A 21,539-nucleotide genomic window follows, 5' to 3' on the forward strand; every position below is an offset into this window, starting at 1 on the left:
ATCAGCTTTCCTGGGCTAAAACCCACTTCATTGGATGCATGCAGTGCAGAATACAGTAGGAAGGTATGTGTGTATATATATATATTCACAGAGAACATGAAAAAATGAGTGTTGCCATACACACTATAACGAGAGTAATTAGTTAAGGTGAGCTATTATCAGCAGGAGAAAAAATCTGTTTTGTAGTGATAGGATGGTCCATTTCCAACAGGAAGGTGTGAGTAACAGTGGGGGGCAAATAAACATGGGGAAATAGTTTTACTTTGTGTAATGACCCATCCACTCCCAGTCTTTATTCAAGCCTAAATTAATGGTGTCCAGTTTGCAAATGAATTCCAATTCAGCAGTCTCTTGTTGGAGTCTGTTTTTGAAGTTTTTCTTTTGTAATATTACGACTTTTAGGTTTGTAATCGAGTGACCAGGGAGATTGAAGTGTTCTCTGACTGGCTTTTGAATGTTATAATTCTTGACATCTGATTTGTGTCCATTTATTCTTTTATGCAGAGACTGTCTGGTTTGGCCAATGAAGGAAGGGGCTGGATTCAATGGATCCTTCCAGTTCTAGGAGATAGGGTACATCCATTATCTTTTTTTTTTCTTACTGCACATCAGACCCAGGACTTTCACCTAGCAGTTCTTGGGGCCGTGGGGCAGAACTGAGCTTCACTGGCAGCAGAGGAAGAACGGTTGGGACTGAGCTGTCTGGGGAATATTTTAATCCTTATTTAATTTTCAGAGGATTAAATCAATGCAGCTTCCACTTCTCCGTCTTTCCCAAGGAAATTACATTTCTGTGTGAAGTACCTAAACCTTTTAACAATAAGAAGTGAAATGAAATGGCCACATGATGGCAACAGAATCTAAGAAATTTGTTAGTCTCTAGGGTGCTATACGTACTTCTGTTCTTTTTGAGGAAACAGACTAACACAGCTGCTCCTCTGAAACCTGAGAAGCTATGTTCTTGTTTAATGAGCATTGAAGCTGAAAAGGGAGATGTCTTCTTGGCCCTCACTTCTAATCCACTACACACCCCTTTCCTCCCACAGCCAGGAATAGAACCCCACAGTCATGCTAGTAGCACCCTCTGGCCCTGCAATGAAAGAGAAGCTCTGAGACCCCTGTGCTGTCCCATCACCTCCTTGCTCAATTTGCCCTTGAAACCCAATGGGGTTTCCTTGGGCAGTTTTGACTCACTCCCAGAAAGGGTGCACTTTTAGGAGCAGGTTCCAAATAGTGCAATTAACCAGCCAGAAGGGGCAGCAGATGTCAGTGTAGGAGCCATTGAAATAACTCTGCACTTACTTAGATGCAGACATAACAAGCTCTATGGTTGGTAAACTTACAGAGACTCTGCTCCTGCTCATGAACTAGCAGCCCATGACCTGTAAACAGCTGCCATTTGAATGCATCTGAAAGTTACAAGGAACAATGACCTGTGTTACAGGAAGGTTAACATTTGTTAGAGCCCCAATTGATACTGTGTGCACAAAGAGAGGTTTGAATGTGTCACAGGGAGTTTGGTAAATCTTGGTTATTTTATTTTTGTAACAGGCTCCTGTCCATCTCCAGTAGAGTTTTCAGTCCCAATGGCAACTTACTTACCAAATGTAATAGAAACTAGTCCATTCCTCCCAAGTGGATGTGGTTCTTGTTCTTCTGCACATTGCAGCCCATGGAGGCCAAGGACCTGCAAATGTGTCTTCACGTGCCTTTGTTTAATTGATGAAAACAAACCTAGACACTTAGAGGATTGGAACTGATTTCAGCAGAGGGACATGTTTGCTAGGTTTTTATTCATTTGCACAGGAAAACCTTGAGTGTGTCCATTCATTTCAGGGAATCCCTATTTAGTGGAGCTCCTGAACATACTGGAAAGGGAATTACTTTTACTGAAAGAACAGGTTTGTAAGTTGCACTTGGATTTGAACCAAGGACCACCTGATCTGTAGTTAAACACTCTACCACTGAGCTATACCCCCATAACATTTACAATGGCAAGTCAGTGATCTTAAGGATTTTGAAGGACTGGCTCTGCCTCAGCGAGCTCCTTTTCTATTCCCAGACCACAGGGGTTTTAAAAATGGGGTTTGATTAAACTTTATATACACATGTAGACACCACAGCTTGCACATACACCAGCATAGCTTCCCCCAGTGACATAGCTACCACCTCTCGGGCAGATGGATTAACTGCACGGACGGAACAGCTCTCTCCCCTCCGCTTACAGCATCTTCATTATTTATAAATAGGTGGGAAATAACCTCCTGAATGGACAGGAACCAATTTATCAAATATTGCTGTGTCTGCATTCAATATGGGGAACTGGTCATATTGGGCTAGGTTAGTAGGAGCATTGCAAGCAGATGGAGGGAAGTGATTATTCCCCTCTATTCAGCACTGGTGAGGCCACATCTGGAGCATTGCGTCCAGTTTTTGCGCCCCCCTCCAATACAGAAACAAATTGGAGAGAGTCTAGGGGAGGGCAACAAAAATGATTAGGGGACAGAGGAGTTACAAGAAGAGGCTGAGGGCAGGGCCACCCAGAGGGGTGGCAGGTGGGGCAATTTGCCCCAGGCCCTGCAGGGGCCCCCCATGAGAATATAGTATTCTATGGTATTGCAACTTTTTTTTATGGAAGGGGTCCCTGAAATTGTTTTGCCCCAGGCCCCCTGAATCCTGTGGGCAGCCCTGCCCAGACCAAGGTGCTGTCCCCCCACTCCACCCCCTTCACTCATTCTCCTCCCTCTGAGGCCCCATCTGTGCTCTGCCCTCACTCCCATTTGGCCCCTTCCTACCCCTGCTCTTCCTCTTTGGCTAAGGCCTGCTGGTCCACCTTTCGCTCACTCCTCTCCTCCCCCAAGGCCTCCTCACACCTCTCCACCCTCTAGCCCAAGGTCTGCCTGCTGCCCACACCTCTCTGCCCCCTCCCCTGAGACTCACCCTGCTCATTGCCCACACCTCTCTGAGCCCTCCTCTGAGACCTGCACTGCCCACACCTCTCTGCCCCCTCCCCCGAGACTCACCCTGCTCATTGCCCACACCTCTCTGAGCCCTCCTCTGAGACCCGCACTGCCCACACCTCTCTGCCTCCTCCCCTGAGACTCACCCTGCTCATTGCCCACACCCCTCTGAGCCCTCCTCTGAGACCTGCCCTGCCCACACCTCTCTGCCCCCTCCCCTGAGACTCACCCTACCCACTCCTCTCTGCCCCCTTCCCCGAGACTCACCCTGACCACCACCCACACATCTCTACCCCTCCCCTGAGACCCACTCTGCCCATCGCTCACACCTCTCTGCCCCTTCCCCTCAGACTAGCCCTGCCCACCACTTGCACCTCTCTGACCCTCCCCTGAGACCAGCCCTGCCCACCACCCACATCTCTCTGCCCCCTCCCCTGGCCTGACCTGCCCACCACCCACACCTCTCTGCCCCCTCCCCTGGCCTGACCTGCCCACCACCCACATCTCTCTGCCCCCTCCCCTGAGACCGGCCCTGCCCACCACCCACATCTCTCTGCCCCCTCCCCTGAGACCCACCCTGTCCACCTCTTTCTTTGGCCATCTGTTGTTATTCCTTGAAACATCAAGGATGGAATAAAAAGCTGAGTTTACTCCAGGGTGAGGAAAGAAAGGAGCCACCAACCCCCTGGCAAAGCCCTGGGGATATGACGGGAAGGGGACTGTCTGAATGATCAAGGCAGGAAATGGACAACAAGCTACAGCAACGTCATTAACCATGAACACACTCTCCTCATGCGCCAGCCAGAAGGGAAAGGAGCAGGAATTCTTGCTGTTCAGCCATGGACACACTTACACAACGGCACAGCAGTGTGTGTGTTGTGGAAGCTGGTCTGAGGAAACCACTGGAATTGATCACTCAGTGAGAACAGAACTAGAGTGCAGTGAGAGCCACATCTCAAGCAAGTAGTTATGGCCAAGTGGTTAAGGCAATGGGCTAGAAATCCATTGTAGTTTTCCTGCACAGCTTCAAGTCCTGCTAACTACAAAGGAAGTTGTGGTCCTTTAATTTCAGTGGAGCTGAGTCTTGTCTCATTTTCATGCTAGGCCCACACTAAAGGGTGATGTGGCTTTAGTTAAAGTGGTTTAATTGAACAGCTGTTGCATGTCCATCCTGTGTCACCAGAGCACATCCATGCTAGCATCTCTTGGATGGCCACAGAGAGCAGTGCATTGTGGTAGCTATCCCACTGTGCAATTGGCTGCAGGGTACTTTGGGAAGGGTTTGCAATGCCTCATGCGCTGGTACAGCATCACATGATACAGTTTTCTATCCCATTGTTCCGTGGGCATCCTACTAGATTGCCAGCTGCTTTTCAACTGCAATGTGCTGGTGCGGTAGAGAGCATGTGTGTGTGCAGGGGAGAGACAGTGTGTGTGTTGTGGAAGAGTGAGTCTGTCGGCACACTGTCTCTAAGCTCAGACAGCTGCTGGAAGCAACCAGTCCTGAGGCAGGGGACAGCCCCGACATCAGCCCCCCTTCTCTCACTGGCTCAGCTCAGCACAGCACAGCACTCTCTGTCACACACACACACATACACGTACACACTGCTGACTGCTTAGCTCTGTGTCAGGGGTGCTGGAACAGGGAGGTTAGAGGGCCATAGCCCCACCACTCTTTACTGGCTGTTAGGACAAGTGATGGGGGGGGGGAAGGTGCAGTCTTGGGGAAGAGGCGTTTTGTGGGTGTGGCCTCAAGGGGAGAGGTGCTGTGAGTGGGGGTCTTTAAGGAAGGAGTGTCATGGGGGTGCCACAGTTCGGATAACAGTGCCCCCTCCCACTGTAAGGAAGCTTCTGCCACCCCTACTCTGTGTTCGCAGAGCGGGAGAGAGCAGCATCAACGGCAGTGATTTGATCCCCGGGGCTCCGGCAGGGGGGCTCGGGAGGTGATTTAAAGGTCCCGGGGCTCCGACCGCAGCAGGGAGCCATGGACCCTTTAAATCACCAGTCTGGGGAAGACGGGCCAGGCTGGCACAGCGTACTGGCTCTTGCCAGTACCCCATATCATAACATACCGGCTTACTTTCACCTCCGGAAGGTCCTCACGTGGATCAATAACTGGTTAAAAGATAGGAAACAAAGGGTAGGACTAAATGGTCAGTTTTCAGGATGGAAACAGGTATCTAGTGGTGTCTGTACTGGGACCAGGACTAGTCAATATATTAATAAATGATCTGCTGAACAGTGAGGTGACAAAATTTGCAGATGATCCAAAACTACTGGCTTGCTTCCTAGAATGAACGCTCCTTGAGTGGGGTGATCCACAGGGAGTAGCTCAAACCTCCAAAGTGCCTGGCCAGGGGCAAGACATTAGCACAGCAAGGGAGGGGTGTGGCAGTGACATCACAAAAGCCTTTTGCAGGACCTCAGACTATTGGTCAAAGGTGGTGGGGAAGTGATGACCTCACAGAGAGATGCTGACATCAGTCAGGCAGGAGAGGGGGTGAGGGGCCAGGGAAACCTCAGAGACCCCTGTGGCTTTGCTTCAGCAAGTCTCCTTCTCCAGGTCTCTCTTTGAGGACTGAGAGAGTATTCGGGTTCACGTACATGAGCGCCAGGAGGAACCTCTTTCGAGTTTTCTCCTTCCCTTGTAGTGATTTTACTAGAAAACAGCCGTCCCTGTTTAGAAGGTAAGAGCTTCCTCGAGGTTTGAAACCTGTTCAGTCTGATCCATCTGGTGACAGTTGAATTCTACGCATGGAAAACACGAGCTTAAGGAGGCAGAATTTTATTCCACATCTGAGATTTTCTCCCTTAGAATCACTGAGGACATTAGGGTTTGTCCTTTTTGTTTCACCTTTTTCTCCATCCCTCCCTCCCTCCTTTCTCTTTGTCTCTTGCTTCTTTTATCCTTTCACCTGTTCCCCTCCCAACACCAAGAGTGAGGGGTGTGTGTGTGTGTGTGTGTGTGTTGCGCGGGAGTGCTCTGTAGCTCCCACTCCGGGAGGTCCACCCAAAAATGTGCGGCTGAGATAGTGTTCGGGCAGTGATCCCCACCAGTGACCTGGGCCGTCCTTTGGCCTCTGGTGAGAACCCTCGGCCTCCCTTCCTCAGTCTCTTCCCTGATTGGCTGAGCAGGGAGTTATTGACAAGGAGGAGACTCAGGTCCTTTTTCTTCTCTTTTATGACCAAGTAAATAAGTCATAACCAGTCATATGTTTGAAGAATTTTGCTGCTTCTCTGCATTAATGGTCTCTGAGCAGTTGATGATTCTCTCTAACATTGCAGTTCTCCTCAAATACTTGCTGAATAATTACTATGCATTGTTGTTGGTCTTGAGCTCATGTGAGAGCACTTTACTCAGCTCATTCCATGTATGAAATTCAACATCTGATGGTTAGTTTCAAAATCAGGGCTCTTGAGTCCTTTTCCCAACTCTGCCACTGCCTGGCTGTGTGACCTAAGACAAGTCAATTCTCCTTTCTCAGCCTTAGCTTCTCCCTCTTTCAAGTAGGGATAATAATGATCCGGTCTTACCTACCTCAACACACACACTGTCTCTCCCCGCACACAAACAGTCTCCACATTGCAGTTGAAAGGCAGCTGGCAATCTAGTAGGATGCCCATGGAACAATGGGATAGAGAAACCTGCATCACTGAAAGTACAGCCATGAAGACACCACACACCAGCCTTTCCTAGCTGGCAAAAATCAAACCTCCACAGAAAGACCCCTACGGTGTCATACCCCAGCTCGCTAAGCCCTCAGCCACAACCACTTAACACAGGGGCCTTTCTACACTCTGGTTCTGTTCTCACTGAAGGGGCATTTCCAATTGTTTGCTCAGACCAGCTTCCCCAGCACACTCACTGCTGTGCAGCTCTGTACATGTGGCCATGGCTGCACAGCAAGAATTCCTGCCCATTTCCCTACTGGCTGGATCATGGTTAGAGTGTGTTTGTGGTTAATGATGTCGCTGTAGATTGTTCGTTTCCTGCCTTGGGAATTCAGACAGTCCCTTTCCCAACATATCTCCAGCACATCAGTCCCTGGCTGGGTCTCCTGGGCAGTGGAAAACATCCCTTGTTTGGTGCTGCCAAGGGGAACGTGCAGAGCTGAGATGTCCCTCGGCTTGGATCAAAGGGGGATGTTGGATGGAATTTATCATAAAACACTCCCTGCTCCCCAGAGCCCCATGGGGAGAATCTAGAGAAGGGGGAGTCATTCCTCCCCTGCGTTCCCAGAAGAGCTGCTAGGACTCCTTCCTGCCAGCTACTCCCCCCTGGATTCCTCCTCAGCTCCTGGGATCTTTCTGCTCCAAAGGCTCCAGAGGCCTGGGGTAGGGAGGGCGTCATTGCACAGTCTGAAACACAAGGGAGGTTTCTGTAATTGAAGGAAGGAGCAGAAAATGGAGAGGAAAGAAACAGAGAGAAAACTCCTCATCTCTCTCCCCTCTCCCTCCCAGCAAGAAATGTTATCAAGGATCAGTGTTAGGGGAAATGGTGCCCTGGGCAAAACTTGTACTTTAGCACTTCCCCATTGCCCCTGGACTATCTCCCTCCCCCTTTCCCCCTAGCTCCTGCACTCCCAACCCTTGCGCATCCTTCACCCCTATATCCTGCCCCCTCCTGTGCCCTAACCCCTACACTGTGTCCCCTTTGCCCTAAAGTCCCACACTCCCTTCCTGTGCTACCAGCCATTTCCCCTGTCCTGCACCCCCTTCACCCCTAACCCCCGCACCCCCTCTTCCACCCACGTGGGGACAGTGACCTGTGTGCATGGAGCAGCTCGCATTGCTGCCCGCTCCTCCCTGGAAGGCTGCTCCTCCGGGCACCCCTAGGAGCTGCGGGGGTGGGGTGCAGGGGCAAGAAGCGACATCATCTGAGTTCCCTGCATCTGGGTCACTTTCCTCAGCCAGGCTGCATAAGGAGAGAGCAGAGAGCAGCAGCTTCTGATGCTCCCCTCACAGCACAGCCCAGGTGGGGAAAGTGACCAGGATGCATGGAGCACATAGTGTTGCTCCTCTCGTCCCCCAACCCTCTATGGGGCCATGGAGGAGCATTGGGGCAGGGGAGAGCAGTGAGCACCTTTGCACTGGCACACAGTGCCCTTTGACCCCCTGAAGTCCGGGGTGGCTGCTGGAGGGCCCCACCCCTAAGGCCAGCCAGGCTCCCCAGCACAAACAGCAGAGAACACAGAGAGACTGGCCACACACTGAGCAGTGGTAGCCTGGGCAGCACATAATGGAGGCCTCCCCAAACCTTGTGTCACCAAGAGGCAGTGGAGCCCACGACTAGGGCCCCTGGAGAAATTAGGTCCCCCTGGAAAAGTCTCCCCCATGTCAGCCCCAGGGCTGGAGGAGCTCTCACTCCGTGCTACGGCCTCAGGGGCTGCAGCAGGGGCACAGAGCTTCTCTGGTCTTGGGGCCACAGCGGGGCAGGGGTAAAGGAGTGACAGGATGGGGCTAGTGGGGGAAGGGGTGGAACAGAGGTGACATAGTGGATGGGGCCGTGGGTGGAAGGTGTGGCAGGGGGCAGAGCCACAGACAGAAGTGAGGGGGCCTAGTTCCAGTGCTGGGGCCCCTGCACTTGTTCTCCCTTTCCCTGGGCTTTGGCATCACTAGCCCCTGCTTAACATGTAGGGTTCAGTGGTCCCCAAAATGTGGGGCATGACTCCTAGGGGAACAAAGAGGAAGATTCATAGGGGCACCTCAGGGGCTGAGCCAGCCCCCATGGAGGGAGCACCAGTCAGCCCGACTCTGTCCCAGCTCTTTTCCAACCCCACCCTCAGCCTGGGCCCCTGACTGCCAGCTTGGCCTCGACCCCCTTGCCCCTGTCTGCACCCTTTTCTTCAGCAAGCAACACCCCACTCCCAGCCCCAGTTTGCTATTCCTCACTCACCTACCCCTCCATCAGGACCGACTAGGTATGTTCTGCTGCCCTTCACTCATACAGGAAGGATAATAACATTTAATACCACTCAGTGCTAAAGTGATTTGTAACCCGCCACCAGCTAAAACTGGTCATTTTGGGGAAGCGGCCCCATGATGCTGCATACCTAGGCAGAGTAGGTGTGTCTATGCAAACACAGTCTGTTCCTGAAGCCTTTCCCACAGCTGGTCAGTAGGTGTGAGGGGGGAGCTCATTCAGCCCCTGCTTCCACTTAGTATTTAAAAACACCTTAGTGTCCCTATCTCTGCTGGCCTTAGATTTCTCATCCTGTCCATTTTCTGACATCTCAGATGAGGTGGCTGAGTGGTTAAGGTGCTGGACTACTAATCCCTTGTGCTTTGCACGCATGAGTTCAAGTCCCATTCTCATTGGATGCATTTAGCTTTCACTCCTCCTTTCTAGACAACCATCTCCCACTTTGGTACAATGACAGAGCAAACAATGTTGCTTCCTGCAAACAAAAGCCTGCTCAGAAACCCCCTTGCTTTAAATAAAATGTCTAAATCTCACATTTCTAAAAAAAAAAATTCTCTAGTCCTGTATGTCTTAGCTTTTATCTCAAAAGATAACAGCCTCATAATCTCCCCCAAACACCCTGAGACCTCCCCAAATTATTAAAATACCCCAGTTCTCAGCAAGGCCATGACAGTGACCCACAGCTAGAGTGTCTAGGCTAAGCTGTTCTGAAGGAGGCAACTCAAACATTTTCTCCCTGCTTCCCTTGGCAAGGTCTGACTGGGAAAACAAAATTCCCCAAACTGAACATTTTCGGCTGAAAAACCAGTACTAGCTATTTGGGGACTTTGGTTTGAATGTATTAATATTATTATCTTCTGATTTATGAATCAGTTTTGTCATCCAGGTGTGTTTCCAGCTGTTGGTTTGTGGGGGAGAGATGCCAAGTCAAGATGTCTCTTCCCCCCTTTCATAGTTTCTTCCAACTTTCTAGAAAGCTCCTTTGCTATGATGTGAGTCAAGCAGTGTCCATTGTTGCTGTGTTATCTCGGCGAAGTCTGCATTGTACACGGTTCCTGGGATAGTCCTTGGGACTGTAGCCACCTTTAATGGGCCAGCAGTGAGTCTGGCTCCTCCCTTGTCCTACCTGAAAGGCTGGTGGGGGGCATTTCCAAACCTCATAACATATTTCTGTAATGCACACAGAGCAAACTTCATAACTTCCCAAACCAATGTGAGCGCATAGAATGCAAGAAGACATTAAGGTTCAACAGATGAACAGTTCAGGATTTTTAAAATGATACCTCACCAGGCAGACTTTGTTCAAATGTATCATCACTATATGAGAGTGGTGAATATGGGGCTTGCAGGTTGCTGTTTTAAGCACAGCGTGCCACACCTGGGCTTCCATTGCAATGGGAACGTACCCGTAGAATCCATCTCTCCTGGGATAATGATGGCAGCATGGCTGGCCTGGGTCATTTGACTTGGGCCCATGGAGCTAAAGCTGAGAGGATAAAAACTGTGGTGCAGATATTTGTGTTCACACTGAAGCCTGGGTTCAAAAACCCTCGCCCCTCACGGGGTCTCAGAGGTTGGCTTTGAGTCCATATGTCTGCACTGTAATTTTATAGTCTTGCAGTCCAAGTCCCATAACCCTGAGTCAGCTGACCTGGGCTTTGAGACAAGTGACCTGGGTGTTTTAATCATAGTGTAAACATAACATTAGGATAGGTCTAGGAGCCCGGAAGGCTGGGAGGGAGTTTAGCAAGTGGAAATGGTAAAACCGCAGGGAAGTATTACCCTGGACTCATGGCAGTTCTCCATTGGTCTGTCTGCTTTTGAGGCAGGGATAATAACTGCCAGCGGGGCCCTGTTGAGTGGCTTTTGGGGCACCTGCTCTTGGCTGTTGTCAGAAGGACCTTTGGTCTAGCCCAGTGTGGGTTTTCTTATGGTTTAAATTACACACACAGGCACTGATAACAGAGTTACTAAACGTTTGGGAGTTAGGAGCTGGTAGGTCAGTGGTCCAGTCCCCTCATGGATGACCCCCTCCCTCTGGGACAGGGGCAGGTCTGAGCTCTCACACCAAATGCTCATTGTGGCTGCCAGAATCTGTGGGCAGCTCATTTAGTTTATGCTGAGGGTTGAGTCCTGCTTTGTGCCCAGTGTCTGAGAATGAAAATCCTATACCACCCTATGAAATAATGAATGCAGCAGGATGTGCTATTGTCCCTGCCCCAAAGCAGGCAGGCCAATGGAGAAATGCCATTAAGTCCAGGGTAATACTTCATTGCGGTTTTACCTTTTTTGCTTGCTAAACTCCCTCCCAACTTTGAGGGGGCTCAGAGCCCAGTATTGAGCCTGAACTGAGATATCTACACTGCAAATTTACCACCCCACGGCCAAAGCCTCGGGGGCCTGAGCTGGCATTGGGCAGCCCTGGGTGTTTCATTGCAGCGTGGACATAGCGTAGTATTATGTCTGCACTGTCATAAACACAGCCAAGTCACTATTCTGAAACCCTGGGTCAGTTGATTCAGGCTTGTGGGGCTTGTGCTGCAGGGTTATAAAATTACCATGTAGACACTTGAGCTTGAGCCCAGCCTCCAAGACCCCATGAGGGGTGAGGGTCTCCGAACCTGGGCTCCAGTCTGAGCCTAAATATCTGCACTGCAGTTTTTAGCCTCACAACCTGAGCCCCAGGAGTCCAAGTCAGATGATCCAGGCAAGCCGGGCCACACTGCTTTTATTACGTTATAGATGACCTCTCAGGGTATGTCTACATTGCAATGTAAGCCCAGGGTTAGCAGAAGTCATGTCAGCAGCCCCAACGCACAAACATAAACCAAGAGGAAAAGACCCACCCTCCAAATAAACTGGGCAGTGTCCTTCTCCCTATGGTTCGTAAGTCCAGCAACCAAATGTCCTTTAACATGAGCCATCCCCTCTCTGCACCCCACTCACAGCTGTTGTCCTTAGTCAGCGCAAGCCCAGAGGTGCCTCTATACAGTTCACCTGCCATCCTGGGTGGAAAGGGGGGAAAATAAGACGGCACTATTCTCACTATGTTGTCTAGGGACTCACTCATCCCTCCACAGCCACCCTGTCCTAGCACTGATCTAACCCCTAAATTTTAGTATTAGGACCCAGGTGCCGGCCTATTTGGCTTTCGAACCCCTGTCTCCTACCTAGCAAGTGCTATTGAACTGAGCATGAGTCCCTCAGTCGGGGTCTGCTGAGTACAGCTGTGCTGCCCTCAATTTACACAACAAGGATAACAACACTTTATTTCTCCTGCCCCAATAACAAGGAGACTGGGAATCCAACACCAGGCAAAAGTGATCATTTCGGCAAGCAATCCAACATATTTCCAACGTACTGTAAAATCCACATGCAGACTCATACATGAAACTTTGCAAGAAAATCTTCCTGAGGGGGTCTGAAGCACCTGCTGCTGGAGGGAAAGAGGGAGCTGTGGGTTGGAATTGAGGGGCACTGGGAATAGGAGGGGGCTGTGGGTTGGGATTGAGGAGCAGCTTGAGGAGGAGGGGCCTGTGGTTGGGATTGAGAGGGCTGTGGTTAGGGACAGAGGAGAAGGGTAAAGAGGAGTAGGCTCTGCTTGGGAGTGAGAAGCAGTGTGCATAGGAAGGACTGAAGTTTGGGATTGAGGGGCACTGGGAAAAGAGGGGACATGGGTTTAGGCTGAAGAGCATCGTCATTTGGGGATCCAGCAGGAAAGGGGAAAGCAGCAGGTGATTCTAATTCCTAGGGATATTCTATGTTTTTGTGTGTGTGTGTGCAGGGAAGGAACATGCTATATGCCCAGAGGCCTTTATTCCTCCAGGCTGCAAGGACAGAGGGGCTGTCAGGAAGTTGCCCCTTCAAACCCACACACAAAAAGGCCCTTCTGAGGAAAGGGAAAATCCTGAAGAGAAAAAGTTAAGTCAAAGAGGACTCCAGAGAAACAATTTAAGATTTTGGGGAGTAGTTTATCACCTGACCAGGAACTTGAACCCTGGACCCTCAGACTAAAAGTCTGATGCTCTGCCAACTGAGCTAGCCAGACTCACAAAATAAAAGGGCAACTTGGTATGGAGGAGAACTAGTCAAGAAAACAAGAGTGGGAAACAGTAGGGAAAACCTGCTGCTCTCTCTGGCCTGGTCAACACTACAAGTTTATGTCTAATTTAGCAGCATTAAATCACATTAACCCTGCACCCATCCGCACAACGAAGCCCTTTATATCGATATAAAGGGCTCTTAATACCAATATCTGTACTCCTCCCCGACGAGGGGAGTAGTGCTGAAATCGGTATTTGCCATGTCGCATTAGGGTTAGTGTGGCCGCAATTCAGCGGTATTGGCCCCCTTTGAGCTCTGCTTGCAGAGGCAATAAAGTCAGTGTTTTTTCAAATTCCTGCATTCTTTATTACTTCATCACACAAACAGGGGGATAACTGCCACAGTAGCCCAGGAGGGGTGGGGGAGGAGGGAAGCAACGGGTGAGGTTGTTGCAGGGGCACTCCCTGGAATGGCATGCAGCTCATCATTTCTGCGGGATGTCTGGGGCTCTGACCCGGCGCGGCCGTTTGCCTCTCTGGTTCTTTAGTAGGCTTACCTGATAGTCTAGACAGGACTGACTCTCTGTCATAAACAGATAGCTAAGGGTTAATGTCTCTTTTACCTGAAGCACCTGACCAGAGGACCAATCAGGAAACCGGATTTTTTTAACTTTGGGTGGAGGGAATTGAGTGTCTGAGTCTTTGTTTTCTGGCTGCCTGCTTTCTCTGAGCTTTGGAGAAGTAGTTCTACTTTCTAGTCTTCTGTTTTTAAGTGTAAGGACAAAGAGATCAGCTAGTAAGTTATATGGTTTCTTTTTTTTGGTATTTGCATGAATATAAGTGCTAAAGTGCTTTGATTTGTATTCTTTTGGAATAAGGCTGTTTATTTAATATTCTTTTAAGCAATTGACCCTGTGTTGTATTATCTTAATACAAAGAGAACATTTGTACTTATTTTTCTTTCTTTTTATATAAAGCTTTCTTTTAAGACCTGTTGGAGTTTTTTTTTACTTCAGGGAAATTGAGTCTGTACTCACCAGGGAATTGGTGGGAGGAAGAAATCAAGGGGAGATTTGTGTGTTGGATCGCTAGCCTGATTTTGCATTCCCTCTGGGGAAATAGGAACGTACTTTTGTTTCCAGGATTGGGAACGGAGAGGGGGAGTCCCTCTGTGTAGTTTCACAGAGCTTGTGTCTGTGTATCTCTCCAGGAGCACCTGGAGGGGGGAAGGGAAAAAGGATTATTTCCCTTGGTTGTGAGACTCAAGGGATTTGGGTCTTGGGGTCCCCAGGGAAGGTTTTTCAGAGGGACCAGAGTGCCCCAAAACACTCTAATTTTTTGGGTGGTGGCAGCAGGTACCAGGTCCAAGCTGGTAACTAAGCTTGGAGGTTTTCATGCTAACCCCCATATTTTGGACGCTAAGGTCCAAATCTGGGACTAAGGTTATTACATGGTGTAGCAGTGGTGGGATATAGACAGAATCCGGAAGCCAGTAGGAATATTATATTTTTCTTTTCTCTGCTAAGGGCTTTTTAGCAGAGAGAGAAGCAGTTGGTTTTAAAAGGGAACCAGAGAGAATTTTTTTTTCTGCTCTCTCTCGCAGTTTGTGGCTTGCATGTTAAGGGTCTTTTGTCATGCAATAGCCCTCCCATTAGGAGGCAAGTACCAGCACTTATAGGCATGCAAATAAAGTGGTTTTTCTGGTTTCCCTTCATTGAACATTAGCTAGAGAGAGAAAGGGAAAAAAGCACTGTTGCTAGGCAGACTTCAGGAGGCAACAGAGAACCTGCAGTTCAGAAGATAAACACCGGAGGGCACCCCAACACAAGAAAACAGGAACCATGACTTCTAAGGCAAAAATCGACGCCGAAGAACAAATCAAAGAAGCTGAACACAGGCGACAACTGGAAATAAAACAAAAAGAGATGGAGATGAAAGAAAGAGAAGAACAGATCAAAGAGGCAGCCTACCAAAGAGAACAGGCAGCCAAAGAGGCAGCCTACCAAAGAGAACAGGCAGCCAAAGAGGCAGCCAAGGAGGCAGCACACAAAAGAAAACTAGAAGAAGAAGAGGTGGCCTACCGAAGGAAACAAGCAGAAGAAAAGTTGGCCCACCGCCAAGAAATGGAAAAGCAACAAAAAGAAATGAAAGAGAAGGAAAAACAGAGGAAACATAAACTGGAGTTGGCAAAAGCTGGGCTGCATGTGCCAGCCAACCCTAACAACCCGGCGCCAATTATTGCTCCACAGCACAGGAAATTTCCCACCTACAAGGCAGGTGATGACACCGAGGCCTTCTTGGAAAATTTTGAAAGAGCTTGTCTTGGGTACAAGATTCCCGAAGACCAGTACATGGTAGAATTGAGGTCACAGCTCAGTGGACCTTTAGCAGAGGTGGCAGCTGAAATGCCTAAGCAGCAAATAAATGACTATAAACTTTTTCTAACCAAGGCCAGATACAGAATGGGGACAACCCCAGATCATGCCCGTCGGCGCTTCAGAACCCAAAAGTGGAAACCAGAGGTGTCATTTCCCAAACACTCCTACTACATTGCAAAAAACTATGAGGCCTGGATAACTGGAAACAACATTCAAACCTTGGAAGAACTGAACCTCCTCATACAAATGGAGCAGTTCTTGGATGGTGTTCCTAAAAACATCACACGGTACATACAAGATGGAAATCCCAAAGATATCGCTGAGGCGGGGGAGATTGGAGCCAAATGGATGGAACTGGCAGAAAGCAAGAAAGCTACTGTCAAGGGGAACGATTACCCCAGGGGGCACACAGACCATAAACCCTACAACCGAGGACAGCCAAAGACCCCACATACCACCCAAGTAAAGCCACAGATACCCTACCCTTCAACCTCACCAGTCTCCAGTAACTCACCTCGGCCCAGTAACCCATCAAATGGAAGATGCTTTAAGTGTAATGAACTGGGACATATCAAGGCCAAGTGTCCCAAGAACACCATGCGAGTGCAATTCATTACACCACCATCACACCAAAGATCCCCAGGCCCGGATGCCTCTCAAATACCCTTGGAGCGAAGGGAAAATTTGAGAGTGGGCGGAAAGAAGGTTACTGCGTGGAGAGACACGGGGGCACAAGTGTCAGCTATCCACCAATCCTTCGTTGACCCCAAATTCATCAACCCAAAGGCCAAAGTTACAATTTACCCCTTCATGTCACAAGCTGTAGACTTGCCTACAGCTCAACTGCCTGTCCAGTACAAAGGCTGGTCAGGAATGTGAACTTTTGCAGTCTATGACAATTATCCTATCCCCATGCTACTGGGGGAAGACTTGGCCAACCAGGTAAGGCGGGCCAAGAGAGTGGGAATGGTTACACGTAGCCAAACCAGGCAAGCTTCCAGACCCATTCCTGTTCCTGAACCGTCCACAGAGGCCCCGTCTGTGTTACCAGAGACCCAGACAGAGGTAGTGGACCCGGATTCCATGCCTACCACTGAAACAGCCACAGCATCTCCGGTCCCAGGCCCGGAACTGGAACAGCAACCAGCACCAGCAAGTGCAACCACATCTTCAAACTCAACGCCAGAGGGCGCCAGCGAGCCAAAACTGGCAGAAGCAACAGACAGCCATACCCAAAAGGCTCAGCCAGAGCCTAAAATACCCTCAGGTGCACCAGCGGAGAGCGGTTCACCAGCAACGAAAACAACCCCATCACCTACATCGCTTCCAGAGGGACCAAGCCCAAGTCCACAGTCTGAGGAAGAACTGGTAACCCCAGACTCAAGGGAACAGTTCCAAACTGAGCAGAAAGTGGATGACAGCCTTCAAAAAGCTTGGGCGGCGGCACGGAGCACCCCACCGCCTCTCAGCTCTTCTAATCGATCCCGGTTTGTTATAAACCAAGGACTTTTATACAAGGAAATTCTTTCTGGTGGACACCGGGAAAAATGGCAGCCGCAAAAACAGTTGGTGGTTCCAACTAAGTACCGGGGGAAGCTCTTAAGCTTAGCCCATGATCATCCCAGTGGCCATGCTGGGGTGAACCAAACCAAGGACCGGTTGGGAAAGTCCTTCCACTGGGAGGGAATGGGCAAGGACGTTGCCAAGTATGTCCGGTCTTGTGAGGTATGCCAAAGAGTGGGTAAGCCTCAAGACCAGGTCAAGGCCCCTCTCCAGCCACTCCCCATAATTAAGGTCCCATTTCAGCAAGTAGCTGTGAATATTCTGGGCCCTTTCCCAAAAAAGACGCCCAGAGGAAAGCAGTACGTACTGACTTTAGTAAACTTTGCTACCCAATGGCCAAAAGCAGTAGCTCTAGGCAACACCAGGGCTAACACTGTGTGCCTGGCCCTAACAGACATCTTTGCCAGGGTAGGTTGGCCCTCTGACATCCTTACAGATTCAGGGTCTAATTTCCTGGCAGGAACCATGGAAAAACTGTGGGAAACTCATGGGGTGAATCACTTGGTTGCCACCCCATACCACCATCAAACCAATGGCCTGGTGGAAAGGTTCAATGGAACTTTGGGGGCCATAATACGAAAATTCATCAACGAATTCTCCAATAATTGGGACCTAGTGTTGCAGCAGTTGCTGTTTGCCTACAGGGCTGTACCACATCCCAGTTTAGGGTTTTCACCATTTATCTTAATACAAAGAGAACATTTGTACTTATTTTTCTTTCTTTTTATATAAAGCTTTCTTTTAAGACCTGTTGGAGTTTTTCTTTACTTCAGGGAAATTGAGTCTGTACTCACCAGGGAATTGGTGGGAGGAAGAAATCAAGGGGAGATTTGTGTGTTGGATCGCTAGCCTGATTTTGCATTCCCTCTGGGGAAATAGGAACGTACTTTTGTTTCCAGGATTGGGAACGGAGAGGGGGAGTCCCTCTGTGTAGTTTCACAGAGCTTGTGTCTGTGTATCTCTCCAGGAGCACCTGGAGGGGGGAAGGGAAAAAGGATTATTTCCCTTGGTTGTGAGACTCAAGGGATTTGGGTCTTGGGGTCCCCAGGGAAGGTTTTTCAGAGGGACCAGAGTGCCCCAAAACACTCTAATTTTTTGGGTGGTGGCAGCAGGTACCAGGTCCAAGCTGGTAACTAAGCTTGGAGGTTTTCATGCTAACCCCCATATTTTGGACGCTAAGGTCCAAATCTGGGACTAAGGTTATTACACTCTCCCTTTTGAAAAAACTCAAAGAAGGGAATGATCTGGGGAGTCATTCCCATTTTTGTCCATGCGCCCCTGGCCAACCTCACCGAGGCCGGCCAGGAGCACCCATGACAGCAGCAGACGGTACAGTATAACTGGTAACTGTCATTGTCAACTTGCAAAGCAGCAGACGGGACGGTATGGCTGGTAACCATCTTTGCTAACTTGAAAAGGCAAGGGGATGCTGCTGTGTAGTGCTGCAGTACCGCGTCTGTCAGCATCATCCAGTAGTCATATGGTGACGCTGAAAAAAGGCTGAACGGGCTCCATGGTTGTTGTGCTATGGCGTCTGCCCAGGCAATCCAGGGAAAAGGGCGCTAAATGATTGTCTACCGTTGCTTTCACGGAGGGAGGACTGAGTGACGACATTTACCCAGAATCACCCATGACACTGTTTTTGCCCCATCAGGCATTGGGACCTCAACCCAGAATTCCAATGGGTGGGAGAGACTGCAGAAACTATGGGATAGCTATGGGATAGCTACCCACAGTGCAATGCTCTGAAAATTGACACTAGCCTCGGTATATGGACGCACACCGCCGAACTAATGTGCTTAGTGTGTCCCTGTGCATTTGACTTTATACAATCTTTTTCCAAAAACTGTTTTCCGTAAAATCGGAATAATCCCGTAGTGTAGACATACCCTGTGATTAACAACTTTGGTGGCTAATTGAAATGCTGATGGTTCAAACCCAAGTGAAGATGGAGGTGGTTTCTTTTAGTGATGAGAATGCAGTTCATTTTAATGGGCAGAAAATCTCCTCAATGCTTGTCTAGCCTCATTGGGTAAGCATAAGTGACACTTTCACCAGGTGCGTTGGTGGTATGGTGGTGCGCATAGCTGCCTTCCAAGCAGTTGACCTGGGTTCAATTCCTGGCCAGTGTGGTGATGTGATGCTTTCTCTGCTGGGAATTAGTTTAATTTCAGTCACATTGTATCAGTTTATCAATGGAATGAGAGAATCAATGTTCTGCAGGTCATTCAACACACAGTGGAGGAAGAAACGGGTAGGGTGTATAGATGAGCAGGTGGAGTTATCCTGGTATTACAACGTTTGGTTTATTTTTTTTAAAAACTTTCTTTACTCCCCTCTCCCTTTTAGACTCAGAGCCTTTAAGGTCAGAAAGGACCAATGTGATTATCTAGTCCGACTTGCTGCATCTTACAGGCCGAAAGACCCCCCTCCCTTCCTGTAATAGACCTGGGAGGGGAGGCAGCTCTGTGCACTGCCCCTACCCCAGGCAGCACATGGACGACCTCTGCCCCCCTCCCCTAATGGGTGTGCAGAGATGTGCCAGCAGCACTAAGGTGCCTCCCTGCCCACTCTGCCTCCATCCCTCTGTGTCACTCCCAGAAATGTCCAGCATGTCCCGGCATCCCTTGGGGCGGGGGAAGTGTCTCCATTCATTGCCCCTGCCCCAAGTACCAACTCCGCAGCCCCCCTTGGCCAGGAACTGCAGCCAATGGGAGCTCTGGGGGCAGCGCCTGCAGGCAGCGGTATACAGAGAACCCCCTGGCACGGCCGACCTAGGACCTGCTGCCGCAGGGTTGTGTGTACCAGTCACCTTGGGAGCTGCAGTGCCCGGGGTAAGTGCCACCCCTCCTGCACCCCAACCCGCTCCCCCAGCGCAGAGCCTGCATCCCACACCCAAATTTCCTCCCAGAGCTTTGCTTGTTTTCCTTTCAGCCAGAACCATCCTTCTTCCCCTGGGATGTATGTAGCCATTCCTGGGAAGCCAAGAGGTAGGCACAGGATTCTACCTCCCAGCAGCCAACCGCACCTCCCCAGGCTTTTCAGGCTTTGCAGAACAAATGGGATTAGCTTCTGCCCTGCCTTCCTCAGCTAGACTTTCCTCTTTTTCCCCATTCCTGCCTCATTCCCTCCTTTGGCAAGTCACACAAAGGAAGCCCACAGGAAGAGCCGGCCGCCATAGGCCAACCTCCAAGGGCAGAGGAGACCAAGCCACAAGGATTCAAAAGTTGACTGGCCAAGGTCCTCTAGCTTTCACCTGCTGATGCTAAGGCTTTTTCCCAGCTCATTTCACCACCCTCTCTCCTGCTGGGGTTGAGCTTATCGCAGCTGTTACCCAAAATTGGGCCAGCTAGTAAGTGTAGGGAGGACTAATGACCCACCAGAGTTTGGCAGAAAGCAGCACATTTATTATACTGATAGCTAAGTTCAAAAGAAGAAGCGAGGGTGTCACACTCACACTTGCATAGTCATGCTCCCAGGACAGGCACAGCACTGGAGATGTCTGGATTCTGCAAGGTAAGTGTCCCACAGTGCAGCTATGGACGGCGTGAGGAAGGTAAGTCTTTCGGAGGCACAATGAAATACAACGCAGAGAACCACTGGCCAGGCGGTCCGGGCAAAGGGCATTCACTGGAGGTACAAGCTTGTGAGTGACTCCTGAGCACATTGGCTCTTCTCCTTTTAAGGACCTGCACCTAATGGCCTGCGACTAGAGATGACTTGGCTGCATCTGGTTGGTCACGCTCCACTTTGGGCAGTGTCCATGCTCTGGGTGTGTGAATGCCGCCTAATTAGTGTCCCAGTCATCTTGTCTACCTGGGAGCTCTTCTGCTCTTCTAGCTGTTCAACCAGCCCATTCATCCCACAAGCATTCCAGGAGGGGGAGAGGGAAAACCACTTCACAGGTATTCAGAGAGGGAGAGGAGACAAAAGCAGGAGGGAGGGAAGTATAACACACCTATTGAGCATACAGGTTATACATAGCATAGAAATTACTGCTGCTCCTACAACAGCAGGGACAGGCCAGTAGGAGCTAGGAGCCATCATGTTTCTTCCTGGTTTTAAACCAGGGACCCTTTGCATGTTAAGCAAACATGCTAACCACTACACTACAGAATCACTGTTGTAGTGTTTTGCCCCTCCCTTCATAAGAATATAAGAATGGCCATACTGGGTCAGATCAAAGGTCCATCTAACCCCATATCCCATCTGCCAACAGTGACCAATGCCAGGTGCCCCAGAGGGACTGAACCTAACAGGTAATGATCAAGTGATCTCTCTCTTGCCATCCATCTCCACCCTCTGACAAACAGAGGCTAGGGATACCATTCCTTACCCGTCCTGGCTAATACCCATTCATGGACTTAACCTCCATTAATTTATCTGCAAAAAGAAAGAGGAGTACTTGTGACACCTTAGAGACTAACAAATTTATTTGAGCATAAACTTTCATGGGCTAAAATCTACTTCATCAGATGCATGCAGTGGAAAATACAGCAGGAAGAGAGAGATATATATACACACACACAGAGAGAGAACATGAAAAAATGGGTGTTGCCATACACACTATAATGAGAGTGAGCAGTTAATGTGAGCTATTATCAGTAGGCGAAAAAAACCTTTTGTAGTGATAATCGGGATGGCCTAATTCCAACAGTTGACAGGATAGTGT

At 49.6% G+C, this 21,539-nt stretch overlaps 1 long non-coding RNA gene across 1 annotated transcript in view; it reads right to left on the bottom strand.

Annotated features, from left to right (window-relative positions):
* Nucleotides 1-1,019: 1,019 nt before the first annotated feature.
* The window catches only part of LOC127036085 (uncharacterized), a 64,972-nt gene continuing 44,452 nt past the window's right edge, over nucleotides 1,020-21,539 (bottom strand). Inside the window, exon 3 of the long non-coding RNA XR_007770005.1 lies at nucleotides 1,020-1,409. This is a non-coding gene — a long non-coding RNA (uncharacterized LOC127036085). The remainder of the gene's footprint in view (nucleotides 1,410-21,539) is intronic.

This window comes from Gopherus flavomarginatus, chromosome 17 (genome assembly GCF_025201925.1).
Source record: "Gopherus flavomarginatus isolate rGopFla2 chromosome 17, rGopFla2.mat.asm, whole genome shotgun sequence".
In the NCBI taxonomy this organism is placed as follows: Eukaryota; Metazoa; Chordata; order Testudines; family Testudinidae; genus Gopherus; species Gopherus flavomarginatus.